The sequence below is a fragment of the Rattus norvegicus genome, chromosome 4 (genome assembly GCF_021556685.1).
Source record: "Rattus norvegicus strain SHRSP/BbbUtx chromosome 4, alternate assembly SHRSP_T2T, whole genome shotgun sequence".
Lineage (NCBI taxonomy): Eukaryota > Metazoa > Chordata > Mammalia > Rodentia > Muridae > Rattus > Rattus norvegicus.
The window spans coordinates 155,413,399-155,438,141 of NC_141537.1; the positions used below are offsets into that span (position 1 = coordinate 155,413,399).

Sequence of the window (24,743 nt, forward strand, 5' to 3'; positions counted from 1 at the left end):
GCCCTCACTCACCCTGGGACACCTGCTGGACACAAGCGAAGTCCAGCCATAGATCTTCTTGGTCCACTAAGTTTGGGTCCAAGTCGGTAAACAATCTCTGGGCTTTAGCAGGAGTGTAACCTAGGAAAAGGTGTCTCCACACAGGAGCTGAGGTGAAAGAAGTGTTGTTCCTGGCAGGTGAGGGAAGAGGAGAGGGAGCTTAAGGGTATTGCCCCAAAGTGGGAGTAACTTCCATTTCGAGGACTTGAAAGTCTGCAGACCACAGATACAGAACTGCAAGGACAGAAAGGGTTCTTGGCTTTCCAGTAGACTCTGTTTCTGTGCTTCTCCCTCAGCTCCATTGGCTCTTGAAGCCCAGTTTACCCCTGTAAGGCTCCACCTTAGCTACTTCTAAATCCTAAGGTTCCAACAGTAGCCATGTGGCAAATGAGACACTCCTAGGTTCCATGGCATGTTTGGAGCCCATTCAGTTATCTATGGAAATCTAAGTCAAGGCATCTCCTCAAATGCAAACATTTCTAACTCAGGGTCCAAAACTCCCCACAGAGGCCAAGTGCCTTGCAAGGTAGGGTGGCTCCTGGACCTGTGTGGGAAGCGCCAATGGTCTTGTAAGGATGGCTGTGTCCCAGGAATAGGTATGAGGGTCCAGACCCTTTACTGGGGTTTGAAAGGGGCTGTGGCTTCCTGAAAAGTTAAACAAAACAAAAACCATTTTTTTTAGAGGCTGAGAGTGGGGCTGTGTGGACATTTCTACTCCCCCTACTTCCTATGTGCAGTACATAAACACGTGTGATAGGAAACTATGACCAGGACAGTGACACGCCCGGTGCTCGTCTTTAACCTTACCCTTCTTCCTTCCATTTTGCTCTCAGGGCCACAGGGAGCCTAGGCTAGTGGCTGCTGTTTGTCAAGAGGAGGAGGGAGCTGACCGGGAGGAATGTTCTCTTATGAGGCTGGCGTTAGGACACAAGAGAGGTGGGATATGCCCTTCCTGTGATACAAGGGGTGCCAAACTTTGGAGTGCCTCTTTAAATTTCACACTCAGTCTTACCTTCCTGCAAGTAATTGCAGTTGTGTCCTCAGAATCCACGCATGAAAAATGCACGACATTGAAGAGCTACTGTGCAGGACAGCATCCCCGAGTGTTTGAAAGAACACAGCATCTACTGTGTGGCAAGCACTATTTATTTGCCTGTAGGCAATTTTGGGTGTACGTCTAAATTCAGAGACCCCCTCCCCCCCAATCTCTAATGGAGGATCCGTTCCTCTTCCAACCAAGTAAGAATCACCCCTCTCATTTAAGATTTTCACTATTTGTTTACTATCTGTTATGTTCTTGTTTTTCTGAGAGTCTTATAGTCTTGGCTGGCCTCGAAGTTGGTATGTAGCCAGAGATGACCTTGAATCTCTGTCTTCCTGCCTACCTCCTAGTTCGGACATTACAGCTTCTGTCCCCAGCTTTTCTCCCCTGATAAGGCAAATGTGTTCCAGTTCGTGAAACTTAGCAAAGCAGAGTGAGACTTTGAGAACAGCTACAAAAGAACATCCAGGTCCTTTCTCACCCTACCTCCGTCCCTGAGTTGAAGAGTGTCTACCTGAGGAAAGAGCAACACAAAGCAACGACGTCACTGTCACAGCAGAGAAAGCCAAGCTGGGGGTAAACCTACCCCACTCAGTCCTTCCTCTAAGCCTTCACTCTACAGACGTGGGTACTGAAGCATAGGTTAACGACAAAGTCACGTGGTTATTAAAGGAGGATTCTTGGCTTTTCTACTACTACATGATTTTGCCTGAGAATCATACTGAACTCAGCTGTCTCACAGGAGACTCTACCTGGTGCAAAAACTTCTTTGCTATATTGCCCAGGGCCGGGAGGACATGCAGGACACTCAACTCTTCAGGGTGAAGCAGTCTTTAAAATTCCTCCTGGCTGGGTGCTTCGTACTTCAATCCCAGTACGAAGGAACACAGTCATGTGGATCTCTGTGAGTCAAGGCCAGCCTTGTCTACACAGCTAACTCTAGGAAAGCCAGGGCTACATAGAGAGACTGGTTTCAAAAAGAAAAAGAAAGAAAGAAAGAAAGAAAGAAAGAAAGAAAGAAAGAAAGAAAGAAAGAAAGAAAGAAAGGAAGAAAGAAAGAAAAGAAAAGAAATTTCCTTACTGACAGAGGCAGAGGGAAAAAGTATAGCCCAATACCCTCCTGGCCACCAGAAGACCCTAGCTCCCTCCCCACCCCCAACTACTAAGCTCTCAGTGGGCCTTTCAGAATGCTTTTGGGGGGAGGCAGCCTGAGTTTTGGAATTCTTCTTGTAATTTGTTTTCTCTGGCCTTTAACACAGCTTCTGCCTTTCCTCTCTGTGATTACTGTGAACCTTCAACCCCCAGCAAACTCTTTGAAAGTGGTGTGGTGTGTGTGCGAGTGTGTGTGTGTGTGTGTGTGTGCGTGTGTCTGTCTGTGTGTGTGTTTGCGTCTGCGTGTATGAGTGTGTGTAGTGTGTGTGGTGTATGTGTGGTGTGTGGTGTGTGTGTGGTGTGTGTGGTGTGTGTGTGGTGTGTGTGTGTGTGTGGTGTGTGTATATGTGTGTGTGTGGTGTGTGTGTGTGTGTTAGTGTGTGTGTGTGAAGTTTTTAAATGTATTCTGTCCCCTCCCCAGGTGTGGGCTGAGCACAAATTCACCATCTAATAAATGTTCACTGAATTCAGTCCAGGGATCCAGAGTCTGTAGACAAATCTCTTTCCTCCTGGACTGTTTGTTTTGGGTCATTCTGCCTACCCAGTCTCCCAAGAGGCTGCTGGCCTTTGAGAGGCTGGACTCTAGCTTGCTGTCTTGTGAGGAAGTGTGGCCTTTGGAGGGATCCTTTAAGTGTAGGCACAGGGCCTCTGCCTGGCACACACAGACCAGTGTTTTTTGCACCTGCGCAAGGCACTGGTGGAGCAGAGAGGCTATTTAAGGCGTTGGCAGCTCTGCCTTTTAAAGCCTCCTGGGTCCCCACAGTGGGCTAAAGGCAAGCCACAGAGGAGGCTATTCGCAGTTGCTCTCCACTCAAGGCTTCTGGGAACCAAGTGTGTTTACCTTTTGCTTCCCTGGAGGCTGAGAGCCACTTTTTCTTTGCAAAGTGAGACGTAAAGTCTGGTGTGAGAGACAGTTGAGCTCCCAGTCTAACAGCGCAATCTCTCAGAAGCCCCAGACTTTGCCACTGTGACTGGGCAGCCCCTGGACTACAGTGCTGTTTGACAGCGCACACCGCAGGCTGATATTACGTACCTCTCAGAACCTTGGTTTCTTCATCTGTGAAAAGGACAGACACGACATCAAATCTTGTCTCACTCTAACATCCCATAGCCCAAGCTTCTCTGTGGTTCCAGAACAGCATGCCTCCTCTCAATACTCCCAGCCCCAGTATGGGTCAGGATTGACTCCTACCCAGGATTTCATGTAGGACCAGACAAGCCTACTAACAGAATGAATTGCCGTGTGCATGTGCGTGTACACGAGTGTGATGAGATGAGATTGGCTTGTAACAAAGGTTGAGGCTGGAGGATTGTCATAAGCTTGAGACCAGCTTAGGCTGCACAGTGAGATCCTCTCTCAAACAAACAAACAAACAAACAAACAAACAAACAAAAACGATTCCTCATAAAGGGCTGGGGTGATAGCTCAGTAGCCATGCCATAGCCTGACATTTCAAAGCGCCAGGGTTGACACAATCACTAAGAGAAACTAAAAGAAGAGTGGCTTTGGAGCCCCACGGCTGCCCTATGTACATGGGAGGTGAGCTCTTGCTCCTGCAGCGTGGCTGGTGACTGAACGACTTGCCTGTCCTTTCACCCGATGGTAAAGCTGACAGGGAATGTGTCTGTTCCAAATATGGCCCAGAAATTGAAGCCGACACACATCCTTCCCAGGGTTCATAGCATGCTATCCAGAAACCCCCACGTGGCTTTACCAAGAAGGTCCTATGCAAATGCTATGCAAATATGGCCCTAGAGCAGTGGTTCTCAGCTTCCTAATGCTGAGAGCCTAAAACATGGTTCCTTACAGCATGATGACCTCCCACACACACACAATAAAATTATTTTATCGTTACTTCATAACTGTAATTTTGCTACAGTTTTGAATTGTAGTGTAAATATCTGATGTGCAGGCTGTTTGATTTGTGACCCCCGTGGGGTTGAGAACTTCTGCTCTAGAGGTTTTGAACCAAGAGTTTGGAGGTTTTTTTTGCAAGGTGGCGTTACATTCCTCCCCACAAACACAGTCTGGGATGTGAGGAGAGGAACAGGGAGACTCCAGCCGGCTGGTTCTTCCTTCTGATAGTCTACCACACACTTCAGCCCAGCCCACTTCTGAGAGATTTTTGCAGTGAGAGTTGGCAGGGAGGCAGGCTTAGGATGCGGGTGCTCTGAAGACAAAGGTTCTCAGTTTCCTCCACAAAGCCCCAGACCCTAACAAGGGGACTAGGGGGATACAAATGTTTCACCTTGGGAGACAGCAGGAGTAGGCTGCAGGCCACAGCCACAGGTCACCCAGTCACACGGTCACATCCTGCTGCAGAGGCTCCTTGCTAGAGTAGGAGAGTGAGATTCTTCTGGAAATGGTGCCTGAGGTAGACTCTATCATCACTTGGAACTGAAGCAAGAACAACAAAGTCACACTTAGGTAAGTTAATCAAGACCTTTGTCCCACAGACTGCTTCTGCCTCAGAGGTCAGTCAGTGAGGTGAATTCTGCGACTTCACATACTGTCTCCAGGCCCTGCTGAGAGTGCAGCTGCTCTGAGGCTCTGCTGGAGGCACGAGAAGCATCCGAGGAAGGCTCTCTCCACCCTGGATCCACAGGGCGATGACAGGCCCAGGTTGACAGTTCTCACTTTGCCCACACTTACCAAGCCAGGCACTTAAACAAATCATCACATTCAATCTCCACATCTCCATGAGATAAAGAGCCATGCTGAACTCCGTTTCACAGGGCCTCAAGGTCAAGGTCACAGGCTGGTCCTAAGACTGGTCCAGTGGTCCCTTTTAGAGAGATGACCTCAAAGCCTGCACTCCTGGCAAGAGCCCAGCACACCCTCCACATGGGAGCTGGATATGGACCTGAACCAGAGTGACAGACCTTTGGGGCCACCAAGACCTTCAGAAACCAAGTGACTACAGATTGGCCTTGCAGAGGAAGTCTTTCTTGGGAAGCAGGGTCATGACCCCACTGCCCAGAGCTACTTGCCCAACCTCTCTGACTAAATGAGGAAGGCTAAGGTGAGGAAATCAGGACATCCTGAGGAAAGAACAGAGGGAACAGAAAGCCTTCTGAGGCAGAGCAGGAGCGGCACACAAGGATACCCAGTGAGCCCTATCGAGCTCTTGGCTGGGCGACCCTTCCATGCACAATCATCCATGAATGCCCAGCAAACCATGAAAAAAGAGCCGAGCCTGGTGGGTCTTTATCTCCAGGATCCCACGAGCTTCCTCCCTTCCCCTCAGTTACAAACCTAGGTAAGAAAAGAACACACTGTGCTCTGGCCAGGACATTTTGCTCGCTGGCTTCTGCAAAGAGAAATGTGCAAGCTCGAAGCAGCTTCGGGACGGTATAGACAAGGAAGCAGATAACAGAAGGAAGTTCTCTGCACCTCGATGCTTCAGCTACAAGGAAAGAGACCTAGCAAGTCTGTCAGGGACAACATGCTGGGACGGCTATGAAATTATGTTAGTCAGCTTTCTGTCATTGTGATAAAAGAGCTAAGTTAATCAGTTTATAAGAAAGAAAGGATTGGGACTAGAGAGATGGTTCAACCGTTAAGAGCACTTTCTGTTCTTACAGAGGACCCAGGTTCAGCTCCTAGCACCCTCATGGTGGCTCTTAATCATCTGTAACTCTAGATCCAGGGCTTCTAGCAACCTCTTCTAGCCTTTGCAGACACCAGACATGAACGCAGTGCACACAGATACGTGCAGACAAAGTACCCGTACTCATAAATAAAAGTAAATCCTTAGGAAAAAAGAAAGGGTTATTTTGGCTTGTTCCTCATGATTTATTTTATTTTAATTTTTAAATGATATGCATGTGTCTTCATGGGAGTGTGTATGTGCCTATGAAGGCAGGTGCTGGCAGAGGCAAGAAAAGAACATGAACTCGAGTCTCCTGCAAGAGCAGTCGGTGGTTCTAACGGCTGAGCCATCTCCTCAGTCTCTTGGACAAATGGTTTCCAAGACTGCTTGGCCTTGCTGCTTTGGGCTTGTGGCAACTCGGAGCGGTGTGGTAGGAGAATGTGGTAGAGAAGTTTCATGGTGGGCAGGAAGCAAAGATAGAAGGGGAAAGGGGCGGGGCCCTAACATCCTCTTCAAGAGTATGACCTAATGACCTAATATCCTCCTTAAAGCCACACCGCCTCCCAATAGTGCCTCGGACTAGCGACCAAATCTTTACTAGATGGGCCACTACAGGACATTTGAGATGCAAACTAAAGCAGCCATTTTTATTTTTTTTTACTAGTGTTTCCTTTTTGATATATCCTTAGTTCAAGCTAGGCATCACTACACCAACCTTGCTGGAGTCAGAGGACTTGGGACAAGAGCAGTTCTAATGAAATGGAGCAGTTTGGATTTTACAAGTGCCACAGTACCTAGGGACTTCTGACCCTTTACCTGCCTACGTAGGCATTCTGCACCACAATTGCTTCACTTCAAAGCCAGTGTGAAGGGTGTCCCATTGTGGTGAACTGTTAAAGGCACAAGAAAGGAGCATGGCAACTGACCCCTCCCCCTCCCCATTGTTTGGCGCCTAGTTTATGAGTTAGTAATTCCTCTGTACCATGTCCACCAAGTCCACAGTCTGGACCTCTTGGCCTCCCTCATATTTGGAGACACTGTAGGGGAGATTCCAGGTGATGGTGCATGATTTGTAATACTTTTTAAGTTTGTTGTCTATTTTTATTTTATGTGTATGGGTGTTTTGCCAACATGTGCATGCCTGGTACCCACAGAGGCCAGAAGGAGGCATTGGATCTCTGGGTTGTGAATTGCCATATGGGTGCTGGGAGCCAAACCTAGGACCTCTACCAGAGCACCAAGTGCTCTTAACTGCTGAGCCATCTCTCCAGTCCCTGAAATACTTTAGGGGGATGGGGAGAGGGTTTCTCTGTGTAGCCCTATCCTAGAACTCACACTGTAGATCAAGCTGGCCTCAAACTCAGAGATCTGCCTGCTTCTGCCTCCTGAGGTGGGCACCAACCCCACTCAGCTCTTGTAAGACTTCTCTAAAAAGACAAAACAAAACCAGGGCTGTAGCAACAGCTCAAGAATGCTTGTCAAGAATGCTTCCTGCTTGGGGTTGGGGATTTGGCTCAGTGGTAGAGCGCTTGCCTAGGAAGCGCAAGGCCCTGGGTTCGGTCCCCAGCTCCGGAAAAAAAAAAGAACCAAAAAGAATGCTTCCTGCTCTTCAGGGGACCTGAATTCTGTTCCTAGTACCCATGTCAGGGACTCAAAGCTGCCACTAACTCAAGACCCAGAGGATCTGCCCTCTCCTCTGGCTGAGGTGGACCTCTGCACACACTTAGGTGCATACGCGTGTCGGCAAGCACTCATACACACAACTAAAACTCAGAATAAATCTTAAAAACAAAACAGTAGGTCCAGTGGAATGACTCAGGGGGTAGAGGAGCTTGCCACCAAGTCTAACAACCTGAGTTCAGTTCCCAGGACCCACATGATGGAAGGAGAAAACCGACTCCCAAAAGTTGTCTTTTGCCCTTGACCTTTGCACTCATATCTACACCAAATAAATAAACCCTAAAAAGTAAAATTGAGCTTAAAACTATCGTATTACCATTACTGTGTTTATTGCACTTTTTTACATACTGTGGGAGGCGGGGTAATACATGCACCAAGCCTGACTGTTGAGGTCTGTTCTCTCCCAGCCTGAGCCTGAATTCAGGTGGTTAGAGCTTTACTCACTGGTCCATCTCAGGGTTCCGGTCCTGGTACCACTAGAGGATCCAGTCTTCTGTTCTCCCCAGGTCTTAAATATCCACATTTACTCATTGGCAGAGTCCACAATTCATCTACAGGACACAAGAAGCCAGGAGGAATAAGCCACAGGGATGTGTGAAGTAGAGGTTCATGGCCTGGCTATTTGTGCAGTTCCCCGGTTAACCCTGAAGGCCTGGTTGTTGTTGGAGCTTCTGCTCCGAGGTCTTCCACTGTTGCAGGAATGACAACGCAGTCCCGATTTTCCAGCCTTAAATGTTCTCCAAATAACCCTGAAGCTCCCAAAGAACCCCACCAAACTTCCTCCCTTTCTCTTTCTCTTTTTCAACAGGGTTCATATTAGCCTAGGCTGGCCTAGAATTCTCCACCTAGTGAATTAATCAAGAACCAAGAGAGTGAATTCAGCCTCTGGGGCCTGAGGAAGACTAGGCAGGTGAACTGGGCTTTGAAAGCTAAGCAGACTAAGGAGAGAAAATAATGAACATTCTTCCCAAGGCCTGAATACTTTTAAAAACTCCATCTCCTATTGGTGAGTGTCACATACTCTTGTTTATATCACCTGCCCCCACCTCGGTCGGATCCGGAGGCTGTGACTTCACTTCCTCAGTGAGGCCTGCACATCTCCATGGAGAGCCACTCATTTGGGAGGAGGAATAAGCACGCTTGGTTACTTGTAGGAATCACAATGAGGTCAGAAGTGGTCTTCCCCAGGCCCTGCCTTCATCCATTCCCTCCAACTGCTGGCCCCTGGTTCTTCAAAGAGCGCATCGTTGGGCCATCCCCACATGACCTCTGTAGGCAGTGTCTGCAGAGGTCAAGATCCTGAGCCAGCATTTTTCAGTCTCCTGGGAGCCTCCCTAAGCCTTGCAGCTTCCCTGTCTTGCATGACAGCTGTTTGTTTTTCGTGGAGAGCTGACAGTGCAAGCTACCTGCCACCCAGCGTGTGGAGACACAGTCCTGCCCTGGGGCCTCTGGGAACCTGAGCTAGACAGTCAGCTCCAGGTGCAAACACAGCTCAAAACCGGGCCAGCTGAGGCCTGAGCCCAGAGCCCTTTGTTTCATTCTCTGTCGTGGAAGAAACAAGCTAACCAGATGGCTTCTGTGGACAACGTGGCAGGTGGGGTGGGGTGAGGGTATGCAGGGGGAAACAATAGGACAGGCACATCTTTGTGGAGGATTAGAAGGATGTTTAGTATGGGCACCAAAAGGTTTCTGGGAATGGAAGATGGTGATGTGGCCATAGGCAAAGGGGAATTGGGAGCAGAGGACAGGCCTAACAGGAGTCAGTGGGAGGAAGGGGCCACCTGCTGGGCCACACACACACACACACACACACACACACACACATACACACACACAGAGACATACACATACACACACACACATACACACACACACACAGACACACACACATACACACACACAGAGACATACACATACACATAGACACACAGACACACACACAGACACACACACATACACACAGACACACACACAGACAGACACACACACATACAGACACAGACACACACACATATACAGACACAGACACACACACAGACACACACACATACACACACACAGACACACACACATACACACACACAGACACACACACACAGACACAGACACACACATACACAGATACACAGACACACACACACACACACCACCTCTCCCCCCACCATATCCCTTGGGTCTGAGCCCCAACACTGGCAGTTCAGATCAAGCTCTGCTGACCAGGTGCCCTCAGAGAGGGCAGTGGAGGGAAGCAGGAAGGATCAGGATAGATCCTTAGGAGACAAGATAGTGCTATGGAAGGGACACCTGCTCTCCAGCCAGGCCAGCCTGGGTTCCTCCCTAGCTCTGGTCTTCCCAGACTTTCTTACATTCCTTCCCTGGGAAAAAAAAAAAAGACTGTGTGATTTAATAGCACCCAGAAGAATGCCACGACGATACTTGCCGTGTGATAGAAACATCACTCTTTGTGTAGAAAAAAAAAGGCCATTTATTTTTCTAAAGGTATAAATTAGGACTAGAGAGTAAATTCCAGAAACGAGGTAAGCTTGTGTTCTTCACAGGTGACACAAGAACGACAGGTTTGACATACATGTTACAAGGACCAGGGGGAAGACTCTTTGGTGTCTTGGATTATGGCTCCAAACAGACCAGCCAGGGACGGGGAGAGGAGAGAGCCTGGGGCTCCAGTCTAGGATCTGCCACTTGAACTGCATGCCTTTGGGTGAGTCACTAACCTTTCTGGGTAGGCTTTGCCTGGTGCTCTGGTTCCCTTTACCCCTAATTCTATGGTTCCACAGGCCTACTTAGCATCTCTTAGAAACAGAAGCTGGTTATTGTTGGCTAATTGGGGTACCGGAAGAATATGGACAGAGAAGTACTTCAGAAAGTGTGGTCGAAGTTATTTGGGCTAAATGGTTTTATCCTTTTGCACTTCGAAAGCATCTTAAGAAAAGCCTCTGATGTGGTGCTGTACACTTGTGATCCCAGCACTTGGGAGGCAGAAGCAGGTAGATCTCTGTGAGTTCAAGGCCAGCCTGATCTACAGAGTGAGTTCAAAACAAAGAAGGCACTGTCTCAAAAAGAGGTGGGGGAAGCAGGGGATAGGCGCCTCTTCCCCTATCTAACTTAGAGTTAAAAAAGGAAGTCCTTGGCAGACTGCAGAAGTGAATTTGATAGCACAGAGTTCTTTAAAGAACAGATTGTCTGTGCTGTGGCTCTTCTAGTCAGAGCCCAGTTCTGCTCAACGGAACTTGTGTCATTTCCCCCACGGTCCACACTCACATGTGTAGCCTTGCCTAGCAACCCAGCCTGCAGCGGTGCTGAGCACAGATGTTCAGGCAGCTGATCCACAGCAAAGCTGGGTTGAGTGCCTGCTGGGCAAGTGCTCTCCCACCGAGCTGTGCTCCCAGCACTGTGCCTGCTGTACGCAGCGTCGGACCCCACAGAGGTCAAAGGAGCACCCAACAGAAGGCTATGCTGCAAAAACATGGTAGTTTGGGTCTGTAATCACAGCATTCAGGAGGTTGGGGCAGACAGACAGACGGACGGATAGACGGATAGATCAATCACAACCAGAAAACAGGATGTTGTGTGCTCTGACCCCTTCCCTGTAAGACCCTGGAATGAATGAATGAATGAATGAATGAATGAATGAATGAATGAAGAATGACCAGCAACCAGAAAACTAGCACATTGTGTGCTCGGACCCCTTCCTATGAGCAAGAAGCGTCCCTTTATCTTCAGTCAAGGACTTCCTCTTCTCCGGTAATTACATGGTGGGGCAAAAGCTTGAGTTCCGAGTCAGCAGACGGGGATGAGTCATGAAGCCTATAGTAGCTGGCTTGGCTTATGTGCCAGGTGGGGCTTTAGGCAAGAGAGCTTCCAACAGGCCCCGCTGCACTCACCTGACGGTGTTGATCCTGCGTTTTGGGGCGTTCAGCTCTGAATGCACGTCCACACTTGTCAGGCAGGGAAAATGGACACACAGGATGAAGGGGTACCAGCGGCCACAGGAGTAAAGAAGTCAAAGGGGACGGCAGCCGATAGTTACAGTGATGTCAGGATGATGGGAGAAAGATGGGGACGGACAGAGAAAGTCCTGCCCTAGGAGTCAACCTGGGGTCACACGATGACTAACACTTATGGTACAACCTCCTCCACATTTACCCATCATTTTCTTCATTAAAAAAGGGAAGTTTAGGGGAATCAGAATATGATGGCACATGCTTGAAAATCCCAGTACTCGGGAGGCTGAGGCAGGAGGATTGTTGTTAGTTTCAGGCCAGCCTGGGCTCAACTTATAAAGAAAAAAAGAGAAGGCAAGGCAAGGGGGTGGTGGAGGAAGGGGGAAAGAAAGGGAAGGGAGGGGGAAGGGAACAGAAGGAGGAGAAGGGAAGGGAGGGTGGATGCCTTACTCAATGAAAGAGGACTTAAAAAAGCAGAGGCAGCTTGTGTGCATCTCTGTGGCCTCAGGTCTGTGCATGGTGTAGGGCTCTGGTACGTGGTGTAGGGCTTTCTTTTCACAAATGGTACCTCTTTGGTAAGAGTTGTTCAGATCAATTATTTAAAACAAAATAAGAGGCTGGGGTGTAGCTCACTGGTAGGGAGCCTTCTTAGCAAGACACTGGATCTAATCCCCATTACTGCAGGGAGAAGAAAAAGCAAAAGCTGAAAGGAAGGATTGGGGGGTGGGGAGCGTTGGGCCGAGCACCTGCTGAGCCTGTGCAAGGCTCTGGGTTCCATCCTCAGCTGCAAGACATCAGGGCATAGAGACCCAGCAAGGAAAAGGACTTTGCCTAAGGTTGCACAGGACAGCCAGAAGATGGAACCTAGAAAGCCCACGATGTGACAGGTGCTCCTCAGTCACTCTGGTGCCCTTCCTTTCTAAGTGACAACACTGTGGGTGGGTCCCCAGCTTTGCCCCACCACTTCTGGTTTTTTGTTTTTTCTTTTCAAGGTACTGGGATCAAACCCAGGACCCCGGCTATGCTAGGCAGCGCTCCCCCACTGCAGTATATACCTAGGACCTTTTTTCACTTTTATTTTGAACTGCTGTCTCACTAAACTGCCCAGGCAGGCCTTGGAAGTGTGACTCTCAATGTCCCAAGTAGCTGGTATTACAGGCCTTGCCACCCGGTCTGGATGACGCCTCTGCTCTTGCCCCCGTTCCATATGCCTCTGAGTTACTTAGCTGAAGCCAAGCTGATAATTAAGGCAGAGTGGGATTCACCAGTAGGAGCTGCTGTTGGCATCTTGCCCAACACACTGCCCCTGTGTCATGGATTGAGCACTCTGCGGCCAGACTATCTGGATTTGAATTTCAGTTCTACTGGGGTTCTGCTTTGGGTCCTAACAGTCCCCCAAAGGACATGTGTCAAAGGCTTAGCCCTCAGTCCATCATAGCCAAACATTTAGAAGGAATCTGTGACGAGAGGTTTGGTCATTGAAAAAGGATGGAGGGGGGTTGGGGGTTTAGCTCAGTGGTAGAGCGCTTGCCTGGCAAACGCAAGGCCCTGGGTTCGGTCCCCAGCTCCGAAAAAAAGAAAAAGAAAAAAAAAAAGGAGGGAGGGGGGTTAGGGATTTAGCTCAGTGGTACAGGGCTTGCCTAGCAAGCACAAGGCCCTGAGTTTGGTCCTCAGCTCCGAAAAAAAGAAAAGAACAAGAAAAAGGATGGAGGGACCTTGACCCCTTGCTCTCATTTTGCTCCCAGGCCTCCATAAAGTGAGTAACCTTGCAACCCCTGCACCTCACAGTGAAGTGTCCAATGTGACAAGACCAAGCCATGGTGGGCTGAAGCCTCAGAAACCATGAGCCCAAAGTCGTCTTTCTTCCTCTCGAGTCATCTTGAGTATTTGTCATGGTGATGAAAGCGGACAGACATTAGAACATGACCATCTCTCCTCTCGGACACTTCAGTTTTCCCTGTGAAATGGGGACTAATTGCATTTACCTCCAAGAAGTTGTTCTGAAATGTAAATGAGTTAGAATATATACTTTAGGGGCTAGGGAGATGGCTCAGCGGTTAAGAGCACTGACTGCTCTTCCAGAGGTCCTGAGTTCAAATCCCAGCACCCACATAGCAACTCATAACTGCCTGTAACTCGTACAGGTATACGTGCAGGCAAAACAGCAATGCACAGAAAATAAAAATAAAATTAAAAACACAATTGCTCTCTCTGTCTCTGTCTGTCTGTCTGTCTCTCTCTCTGTCTCTCTCTCTCTGCATATGCGTGCATGCACGAGTGTGCGTGCGTGTGTGTGTGTGTGTGTGTGTGTGTGTGTGTCCTTCTCCTTCTCCTCCCCCTCTTCTTCGTCTTCTTAGTCACGGAACAGGGAGGCTGAGCTGGGACATCAGCTGTCCACAAGTTCATTTCCTCCCGCCTGTCTTTACAGCCCTGCCTTTCATTCTAAACGGGGGTGGCACCCACAGCACAAAGACTGTGGCTCACTGCCAGAGGACCTCAACCAGGAAAAGTGGTGGGAGGCAACCAGCTGCGGCCGAGAATGGGAATGTTATTTCCTACTCCACCCCCACAGCGGCCCCCAGCCTCCTTTCTGTCCCCTTTTCCTTTCCCCTAGTCCTGTAGGCCACAGGTTTCTGTCTGAAAAAGCGATTAGCAGCGGCTAACTCAGTCTGCCCACTTCCTGAGCACAGGGGCAGAAGGCTCTCTCTGCCAAGAAGGCAGCCTTAGCCCAGCACCCAGCCCGGGTCAGCAGGATGTTGACAGTCACTGGTCATTCATTCACAACCACACTTGAGAGGTGATTTTTACTTAATGGTTCCCACTGACACTTGACCTGACTAACCTATGGCTTCCTGCATAGAGCTGAAGCCCTGCTGATCCAATGTGCTTTCTGCCCTTTTAGTCCTGTGCATGCTTTAGTAATGTGGTCTAGGGCTGCCATTTGACTCCTGTAGTTCAGGGTCTCCTGTAACCCCAGGATGGGGTAAGTGGGGGTTCTGGTAGGGGTTAGGTGAGATAACTGTGAACTTTAGGTTCCCTTAGCTTTACCTCCTAAAAGCTGGGATTACGGGCATGCACCACCATGCCTGGCAGGTCAGGTATTTAGGGTCAGCTATCTCTGGTATGCCCAGCATGCTACCTTGAACAGCAGGTGAAGCACACCTCAGACTTTAATAGATATACATATGGCCTGGGACCCAAGTTCCTCTATAATGCAGGCACTAGGGGTTGGAGAGTTGGCTCTGTGGTTAAGAGAACTTAACACTCTTTCAGAGGACCCAGGTTTGGTTCTCAGCACCCACATAAGTGACTCACAACCATCGATACTCCAGTTCCTAGGGATCTGATGCCCTCTTCTGAACATCAGGCACGCATATGGTGCACAGATGCAGGCAAAATACCCATAAAATAGAATAAATAAATCTAAAAACAAAGTCAGGTTCTTCAGCTCTAGGATGTGGCTCAGTGGCTCATCCAGTCTGTGCAAGGCTCAGTTCCATCCCAAGCACCGAAACAAAACGGGAAAAATATTCTGATTGGATGGGTCTAGGCGGAGGCCAAAGGCAGGGTTTGTGATAAACGCTCAGGTAATGCTGAGCTTGCTGGTTTGAGTTGCTTGAATCAAAAAGGTTTCTGGAGAAATCTTGGTTGTCGATGGCTCAAATCCACTGGGGAACTGTGAAGCCAGAAGAATTTATTGCAGGGAGATGGGGTGTCACAATGCCAAAGGGGCAAGAGTGTAACTGGGCTTCATAATGAATTGAAACGCGGGGTTCTGATGGCCACAGACCTTTCTTAAAATAAACAAAACAAAAAAAGTTAGTGTGCGTGTGTGTGCGCGTGCGTGTGGGACAGCAAGCACAGGCAGTGCACAATGCAGTGTCTACGTGCTGAGGTAAATAAAATCACCCTTACACTCAGCTTCTAGTGCAGCCACGGTTACACCCACGCCAGTCTTCTGTCTTTTGCACTTTTTCTCAACCTGTGGAATGCAAGGTCATATATCAGATATCCTGCATATGCGCTATTTACATTACAATTCCCAACAGTAGCAAAAAGACAGTTATGAAGTAGTAACGAAATAATTTTATGCTTGGGGGGTCACCACAACATGAGGAACTGTATTAAAGGGCTGCAGCATTAGGAAGGCGAGACCCACTAGTCTGAAAGCTTTAGATTGTTACCTCCAGTTCTAAAGGTCATCGTAATGCCCCTTGCGGTGGGCACATCTTTCTCACTCACTGAAATGGACAGTGGGCCAGGACTTTGTACCTGAAAATTTATGTCCTCTGCTCTAGGGCAAAAAAATCGGAATCATTTCTAAAGGTGTGGATCGTCAATCATTTCTAAAGGTGTGGATCGTCAATCATTTCTAAAGGTCTGGATCGTCTTGCCTTTTCTTTCTCATCTGGAATTCTGTTCCTGGGCTCTTTAGCCTTGTGACTGGATTCTTTCATTTTCTTAAACTTTGCATCTAACTCCCCCTTGTCTTTATCTCTGTTTTCCTTTCTGTGAACATTTGGTTTTCCTTTAAGACAGGGTTCACTGTGCAGCTCAGGCTGGCCTTGAACTTGGGGTCTTCCTGCCACGGCCCCACCCCATCCGTGAAAACTGGAATTACGGCCCTGTTCTACCAGGCCCAGTTCTAGCTAATCCTTCTGACCAGACACCCGTCTGGATCCATACCCCAGTAGGGAAGAAACCCCAAACCCATTTTCTAGAGGATAGCAGAGGAGAGGGAGCACTGCTCAGAATGGAGACTTTGGGCCAGATGTCTCCAATTCTGTCTCAACCACCACACATCTGCTCCTGTCTCATAGCTCATGTCCCCTCTCAAACTGCCAGGAAAAAAAAAAAAAAAAAGACCAGCATTCGTCCTCTTTAGTTGCTTAAGACAAGGTTTCGTGTAGCCCAAGTGAGTTTGAACGTGTTCTGTAGCTGAGGATGATCGTGAATTCCTAACCCTCTTGCTTCCACTTCCTCAGTTTTGAGATTCCAGATGTACATCACCAAACCTGACTAGGGCCAATCTGACAAGAACTTGCACACATTGTGGCTCAGGAATGCTGGACTCTAACTAACCTGGATTCTACTGGGTCTTAGCTGAGCATGCTGGCACATGTCAGCTGGCACATGGTAGAGGCAAGAGGATTGATTGCCTTGGGTTTGGAGCTAGCCTGGGACTACACAGTGAGTTTAAGGCTAGCCTACTGTACATATTGAAATCCTGTCTCAAAAAAGCTGGATGTAGCTAGGTGTGTGGTAGGGCATGCCTTTGATCCCAGCATTTGGGAGGCAAGTAGATCTCTGCGAGTTCAAAGCTAGCCTGGTCTACAATGTGAGTTCCAAGACAGCCAGGGCTATTGACAGAGAAACTTTGTCTCAAAAGACCAAAAACCGAAAGAAGGAGAGGCAGAAGAGGAGGAAGAGGAAGAAGAGGAGGAAGAGGAGGGAGAGGAAGAGGAGGAGAAGGAGGAGGAAGAAGAAGAAGAGGAGGAGAAGGAGGAGGAAGAAGAGGAAGAGGAGGAGAAGGAGGAGGAAGAAGAGGAAGAGGAGGAGAAGGAGGAAGAGGAAGAGGAGGAGGAAGATCAAAGTGTGAGTGAGAGATACAGAGACAGAAACAGAGAGACAGAAAGAGAGAATATGAATGAATGAATGAATAAGTGGTATGCCATGGGTAGGAGATATTCAGATGGTTGATTGTGGCAGTGTTGTAGAACTCTGTGACATATGAAAAATCGTCAAATTATTTGCTTTAATGCATGAATCATGGTTTGTGAGTTGTATCTCAACAGAGCCATAACAATGGAGTCTCTGGAGCTGGTACACTGTGCCAAGATTCAGGTCCTCAGTGTCACTGTCCTTGGAAGCCTTCGATATGTGTATGACACTTCTCAGTCACCACATTATCGGGATGTGTCTGAGTGACATGTGGATTCTTATCTGAAGGTCATTCACTTGAAGAACTGTCACTGGCTTCATTAGGGAATGTCAATATCATCACTGATTGTTATCACTTCAGAAAGATGAGGGAACTGGCTTTGATTCTGCACTCTTCTTCCCATGGTGGCGATTTCTTTTCCATGGGGCTACAGGGAGGGTGCAGGGGTCATGGGCTTCTCTTGCAGACAGCTGGAGACTTGTTTCCAGCTCCGGTCACACTGCTCACAACCATACTCACAACCAGCTAGTGTACTCCATCCCTGGGTATTCTAACACTCTCACTAGCCCCTAAAGCCCTCATGCATTTGGGTGTGCGTGAATGTATAAACAGACACACAAATTTAAAGAATAAATTAAACAAAACATTAAGAAATAAATTATTTCTGAGGTTGGAAAGGTGGGTTAGTAGTTAAGAGCACTAGCTGCTCTTCCAGAGGACCCAGGTTTGATTGCCAGCACCCACATGGTGGCTCACAACCACCTGTAACTCCAGAGGATCCTGTACCCTCTTCTGGCATTCATAGTCTCCAGGCACAGACATGATACATGTGCAGGTAAAATATCCATATATATAAAAGACAACAATAAAATAATAACTTTTACAAGGAAATAATTTCTTTTCTTCCTAATAGTTACTTTTAAAAAAAAGAACAACTGGGGTTGGGGATTTAGCTCAGTGGTAGAGCGCTTGCCTAGCAAGCACAAGGCCCTGGGTTCGGTCCCCAGCTCCGAAAAAAAAAAAAAAAAAAAAAAGAACAACTTCTACTGCTAGCAAATAATACAGACAGCACCCACCTATTGGCAAGTAAAGTGAGGGTGCAAAGCTAGTTCATTCAGCAATATTGTGTTCAATACGGTGGCCACGACCAGCCACAGCAATGCGGTGGGAAGCCAGTTGCAATGCTGGAAGCTAGGAGCAAGCACTTGGCTTTCTATGTCTCCCAAAAGACAGAGACCTCCCAGCTAGGAGAGGGCTGCTTTAACTACCAGAGGATTCCGAGGTGTTTTATTCCTCTTGAGAACTCAAGCTTATTTTTTTACGGCTTAAATGGTAGGGCAGGCTTTTCCTATCATCCCACTACTGGGGAGATGGATGGAGGATAATGGACCACTTAAGGCCAACCTAAACTACATAGCAAATTCAAGGTCAGCCTGGACTACGAGAACCCGTCTCAAAACTACATAAATTAGAACATCCTTAATGAGTAGAGAAAAAGGTAGGAAGCCTAATGGTTCCACTCTTTGGCCATTAATCTAATTTCAAATCCTGTCTCCCCACCCCATCTCTCTTACAACCCTGATCACCTTCTCTTGCATGCAGCCTTGAGCACTTCACTGCAAGTCTCCCCGAAGGACCCATCTCTTAAGACCTCCCACACTTTGATTTCAGGAATTCAGACCTGAGTGACAGCAGCCAAGGGGCCCCAGCTGCTCAGGAGGCTGGAGGAGACACTAATGTGAATCTGGATGCCAACTTGCTTCTGGCACATTCCCCAAGACTCAGACACTAACCAGCGTAGGCAGAAGGCTAGCGCCCTGCCAGGTGGGTAAGGAGGTGGGAATGATGCCTGAGGTACGCAAGCGTCAGTCACGGTAATGCACACCCTGATGCTAGTAAGACCAGGAAAATGAGACCCCCTCCAGCATGCTAGACGCAGGGCCCTCACTCTTCATATCTTAGTGGATTTCACAGGGCTTACTTCCTCTAACTCTGCTGAGGTCAGGGCTCAGACCTCATGAAGCCATGCATAGTCATGCTGTGAGCTCCTCTCTGAACCATAGATTTATGTCTGAGTGGAGCTGCCAGGCTCAGAGGTCATACAAAGTCTAGCAGAGCTGGATGCAGGGCCAACAACTGGTGGCTAGGAGACCATTTCTAGGACTGGGATAACCCGCCAATATCTACTTAGTGTATTATTATTATTATTATTCCCTCTCTCTCTCTCTCTCTCTCTCTCTCTCTCTCTCAAAAAAGATTTATTTATTTAATGTATGTAAGTACACTGTCGCTGTCTTCAGGCACACCAGAAGAGGGCATCAGACCTCAATACAGATGGTTGTGAGCCACCATGTAGTTGCTAGGAGTTGAACTCAGGACCTCTGGAAGAGCATCCAGTGCTCTTAACCACTGAGTCATCTCTCCAGCCCAATTATCATCTCTTGTTAAGTGACTTTTTTAAAAAGCCTTAATATATTTATTTTAAAACATGACTACAAACTAATATATGTTTATTATAGGATCATTGAAAGTTTTAGAAATAATACCCACAAAATCAAAATAACCTATAATCTGACTCCTCAGAAACAACAATAGCTAACATTTTCATATTTAACCTTTTCTCCACATATACTGCATCGGAGTCCCCCATTTGGGACAATTTTAAATTATTTGGATGATATTTGGAGTTTAATGAAATTATTTAGATAATACACATGTCACCATAAATATTTTTTTATAACCAATCATAATAGCTAAGCAAGCTGACAGTGTCGTTCTGAAGTAAAATGTGTGCTCGTTATGTAAAGGTCTGAGTACTATATTATCTATATCATTTCTCTATCTAATCTATATCTATATGACAGAAATAACCAATAACAATAGCCCAATAACTGTAATCTAATTCATTTAGTCAATCCCTATACTGGATGTACCCAGTTTTCACTATTGTAAAACGCCGTATGCGCTGGGTATGGTGGTACATCCAGCCCTTGGGAGATGGAGGCTGGAAGATAAGTAGCTCAGGGGTAGCCTTAGACACAAAGCCAGCTTGAGCTAGCTTGAGTTATGGGAGAGTTCTCAAAACAAAAGACACTAGTAAACTTGTCATAATGGACACTTCTAAAGGTGCCCCTTTGCACCCAGCCCTGGTTCTTTCCTAGAATCAATTTCTACAATGAAGCTACTGCTTAAAGCAGAAAGAGCAATCTAGCCTGGAACTTGCATAGACCAGGCTGGCCTCAAACTCAAAGTCTTCCTGCCTTCGCTTCCTGGGTGCTGGGTACCAGCTTTGTACCTTCACTTCTGGCTTGGAAAGCTTGGCATTTTTAAAGCATTTCAAAACAATTGACTGAAGAGGAGACACTTTTGAAATTTATATTTTGTCCATTTTAACATTTTTCTACTTATTAAAAAAAAAAAAAGATACAGGGGTTGGGGATTTAGCTCAGTGGTAGAGCGCTTGCCTAGCAAGTGCAAGGCCCTGGGTTTGGTCCCCAGCTCCGAAAAAAAGAAAAAGAAAAAAAAAGATATATTCTTGTCCAAAATATTTCTTTAAATTATGGACACATACACGCTTAAACTTTCTGTTAAGGCAGTGGTGCCCACCATTGGAGATGAGGATCCAGGAGAAGAGAACATTTCGGGTGCTGTTATGGGGTGGACCAGAAGTGTTCCCAGGCCTGAGTGTGAACGCTTAGTCCCTGTTGCAGGCATCCCAAGCAGGTCCGTCCTGCCAGTGGACTCCTTTGTTGATGAGCCTTTAGTTTGATAGACATTTGGGAGGCAATAGAAACTTAGGACACAATGGAACAGTGTGTCCTCAGGGACTGTGTCTTGTCTGTCTTGTCCTTGACCTCTTTCTCTCTCTACTTCTTGGCCACCATGCTGTACCCGTGCTCCCCACTATTTCTCGTTGCCTCACCACGGGCTCACAGCGATAGAGCCTGTGACCACGGACTAAAATTTCCAAAACAATGAGACAAAACAAATCTTTCTTCTTTGAGAAAATTTCATCAGGCGTTTTGTCGTGGCACAGAAGACCTAGAGGCATGAACATCTCCCTCCCTTTCTCCTCACCAGTCTAGGCTGAGTCACTAGTGAACTCTTTCTTTGAAGTGGCCTATGGCTAGGTCCATACCATTCATACTCTCTGTATATACAAGACGGTACCACTGGTCAGCCCAGTCAACCCTTGGTAGAGTTAGAGAAAGAGCAAGAATGGGGGTACATAGCTGTAGACATTGCTCCCTAATAAACAGAGGACCGAGGGAAGTGTGGAAGGATACGTGAGCTGGACTCAAGTAGGGAAGCAAGCACTCTAAAGGCAGGTCATTGGCAAAGCCCTATCTGCACATTTCTACACACAGAGAGAATGACAGCTACAGGTTTGCACACCGCAACCTCACATGGACTCTGCCGGAAGCAGCTCTTTCTCTCCCTCATTGATTACCAAGCTCATTTCTTGACAGGAAGCTTATCTGTAGATGCCTGTGAAATGTTTTCATATATGGAAGATTAATCTGTCTCGGAAGGGGATCTCCCACTCACACCAATGAAGCAGTTCCACAGACAAATCCTGCTGGAATCCTGAAAGGCACTTCACGGGAGAAAGGGCATCACTACTTTAGAGGGCTTCCACAACCGCAAGGGCTTCTAGACTCTCCCACCTCTACAGTCCAGGGGTCCTCCCCATACCCACCTGCCCGTGGCGCCAAGTTGGTTCACACCCCTAGTGCGGTTGGCTTCACCTTCGGTGCTGCAAAGGCCTGCAAGACTCCACCTGAGTGTTGGGCTGGACTGTGACTCAGAGGCAGAGAATCGTATTTGTGGGACTATGGGTTTATCCTCAGTTCTGTCAAAAGTAAAGATTAAATGAGAAGACAGAAGTGTCTGTTGCTAATGGAAACTCCATCGTAAGTCCCCAAACACTATTATCAATTCCAAAATATATTCTTTTCTTTGACCTCTAAGAGGCCTAGCTTTATGGAATTTTTGATCAATGGTCAAAGGAAAGAAATTCAGTTGCCCTGCATTGTCTCAACCGCCCCATCTGCACACACATTTAAGACCAAGACATACTATGCAGTGTAGACTGCCCTCCAGCCCACCACCATCCCAAATTCTGAGATTACAGATGTGTGCTACTGCACCCTGCTCCTGGTAAAATTTCTTTACTCCATCCTATTATCTGATCCACCTTTACTTACCAGGAAGGCACAGCCCCAAAACCTGCCATTTAATGGGGAATCTCATCGAGTAAAAGTGTGTCTCCTTACAACAATGCCAAGCAACCAGAGCTTCCAGGGACTAAGCCACTACCTAAAGACTATACATGGACTGACCCTGGACTCTGACCCCATAGGTAGCAATGAATATCCTAGTAAGAGCACCAGTGGAAGGGGAAGCCCTGGGTCCTGCTAAGACTGAACCCCCAGTGAACTAGTCTATGGGGGGAGGGCGGCAATGGGGGGAGGGTTGGGAGGGGAACACCCATAAGGAAGGGGAGGGGGGAGGGGGATGTTTGCCTGGAAACCGGGAAAGGGAATAACACTCGAAATGTATATAAGAAATACTCAAGTTAATTTAAAAAAAAAAAAAAAAAAAAGAAACTTAAAAAAAAAAAAAAAAGTGTGTCTCCTGTAACAAACCTCTGCCCATCCCAGCTCTGCAGGGCTGCCCTTGACAGAGGCCCAGCACCACCAGAACTTAGATATAATGGTGGTCCAGCAAAGTAAGGAAATGCCAGGTGTTTTCTACTGAATACTTACGACTGTTTGAAGTAACAAATCATAAGCTGGGGGCCAGCAGGATAGTTTAGCAGGGGTGGGGTGGGGGGGGGGGTGGGGTGGGGGGGGACTTCCTGCCTCTTGATCCCCTGGTTGGAAGGAGAAAATGGGTTCCTAAGACCTGCCATCTGACCTCTGTGCAACATGCATGCCCCCCGCCCTAACACACACACACACACACACACACACACACACACACACACACACACACACACACACACCATACTCACAACCACTAAGAAACACTTTTTAAAAATTAAGTCAACCTTTTCCTATGGGAGCAGCCGGGTAGAGAGGAATGTGAGCATGACCTTCTCCTCTCCCCATCATGCCTTGTGCCCATCCCCTTATGTCAGTGTACTCTGAAAAGGGGGAGTCATCTGGCAAGAACGTCACTTTGCCAGCTGTGTTCAAAGTTCCCATTCTACCGGATATTGTGAACTTCGTTCACACCAACTTGAGGAAAAACAACAGCCCTGTGCCACCAGTGAATTAGCAGGTCATCTGACCAGTGCTGAGCCTTGGGGTACTGGCAGAGCTGTGACTGGAATTCCAAAAGTTCGAGGTGGTGGGACCCAATGTTCTGGCCAGGGTGCCTCTGGAAATATGTGTCATGGGGGCGCATGTTTGCACCAACCAAAACCTGGCATCGTTGGCACCTCAGAATGAACACAACCCCAAAACGATATGGAATCTGTTCTGCCCTGGCTGCCTCAGCCTCACCAGCTTTGGTGATGTCTAAAGGCCACCATGCTGAGGACATTCCTGAACTACGTTGGGTGGTTGAAGATAAAGTTGGAAGTTACAAGAAGACCAAGGAGGCTGTTCAGCTGCTTAAGAAACTTAAAGCTTGAAATGACATCGCAAAGGTCTATGCCTCCCAGAGAATGAGAGTTGGCAAGGGCAAAATGAGAAACTGACAGCAGATCCAGCGCAGGGGACCCCTGCATCATCTAAATGAAGATAATGGTATTGCTTTGCTTAATGTATGCAAGCTTGCTCCTGCATTTGGACTGAAAGTGCTTTCCGGAAGTCGGATGGGTTGTATGGCACTTGGCGTAAGGCTGCTTTCCCCAAGAGTAACCATAACCTTCCCATGCACAAGGTGACGAACACAGACCTTAACAGAATCTTGAAAAGCCCAGAGAGCCAAAGAGCCCTCCGCGCACCACGCAAGAAGATTCAGCGCAGAGTCTTGAAGAAGAATCTACGGAAGAGCCCGAGGATCACGTTGAAGCTGAACCCTTAGCAAAGACTATGCTCACGAAAACCATTCTCCGTCAGGCCAGAAATCACAAACTTCCGGTGAAAAAACCGGAAGCGGCAGCTGGCTGCCAAATCCGAGAAGATCGCTCCAGAGAAGGGGGCTGCAGACAAGAAGCCTGTGTAGGCAAGAAAGGAAAGAAGCCCGCAGGGGGAAAGGTGGTTACCAGGAAACTAACAGAGAAGAAACCTACCGCGGAAGAAAAAAAGCCTGCTGCATAAACTTTTAAAATTTGTTAAATTCCAGAGAGCAAATAGAAACAGCCTATTAGAATAAATCAATGATACAGTGAGGGAAAAAATAGAAATGAATCAAAGCGGAGTCACTTGAAGTCAGGAACCTATGGTATAAAGTACTTCCTTTGTGTAATGTGATACTGCTTGGCCTTTATGCCGGTTCCCTGGTCTACTTTCCCCCATGGTTCCTCATTACCTGTAAGTCCGTCAGGGTCAAGTTAGAGTTCTTATACATTGCTGTGTTCTCAGTGGTAGAGTATATAAAGGGAGACGTGACAGATACTCCAACAGCCAGCCATGGACAGCATAGGATGACAGCAGGTACTT

At 47.7% G+C, this 24,743-nt stretch overlaps 1 protein-coding gene and 1 pseudogene across 4 annotated transcripts in view; both read left to right on the forward strand.

Annotated features, from left to right (window-relative positions):
* Ninj2 (ninjurin 2) overlaps positions 1–24,743 on the forward strand; it is a 100,764-nt gene that overhangs the window by 45,141 nt on the left and 30,880 nt on the right. The window contains exons 2-3 of one of the 4 annotated variants that reach the window (XM_087659140.1): positions 8,315–8,512; positions 10,065–10,225. The gene's annotated coding sequence lies outside the window, so the exon portion shown is untranslated. 4 annotated transcript variants of the gene reach the window in all.
* LOC147995040 (large ribosomal subunit protein uL4 pseudogene) lies at positions 23,245–24,487 on the forward strand (annotated as a pseudogene).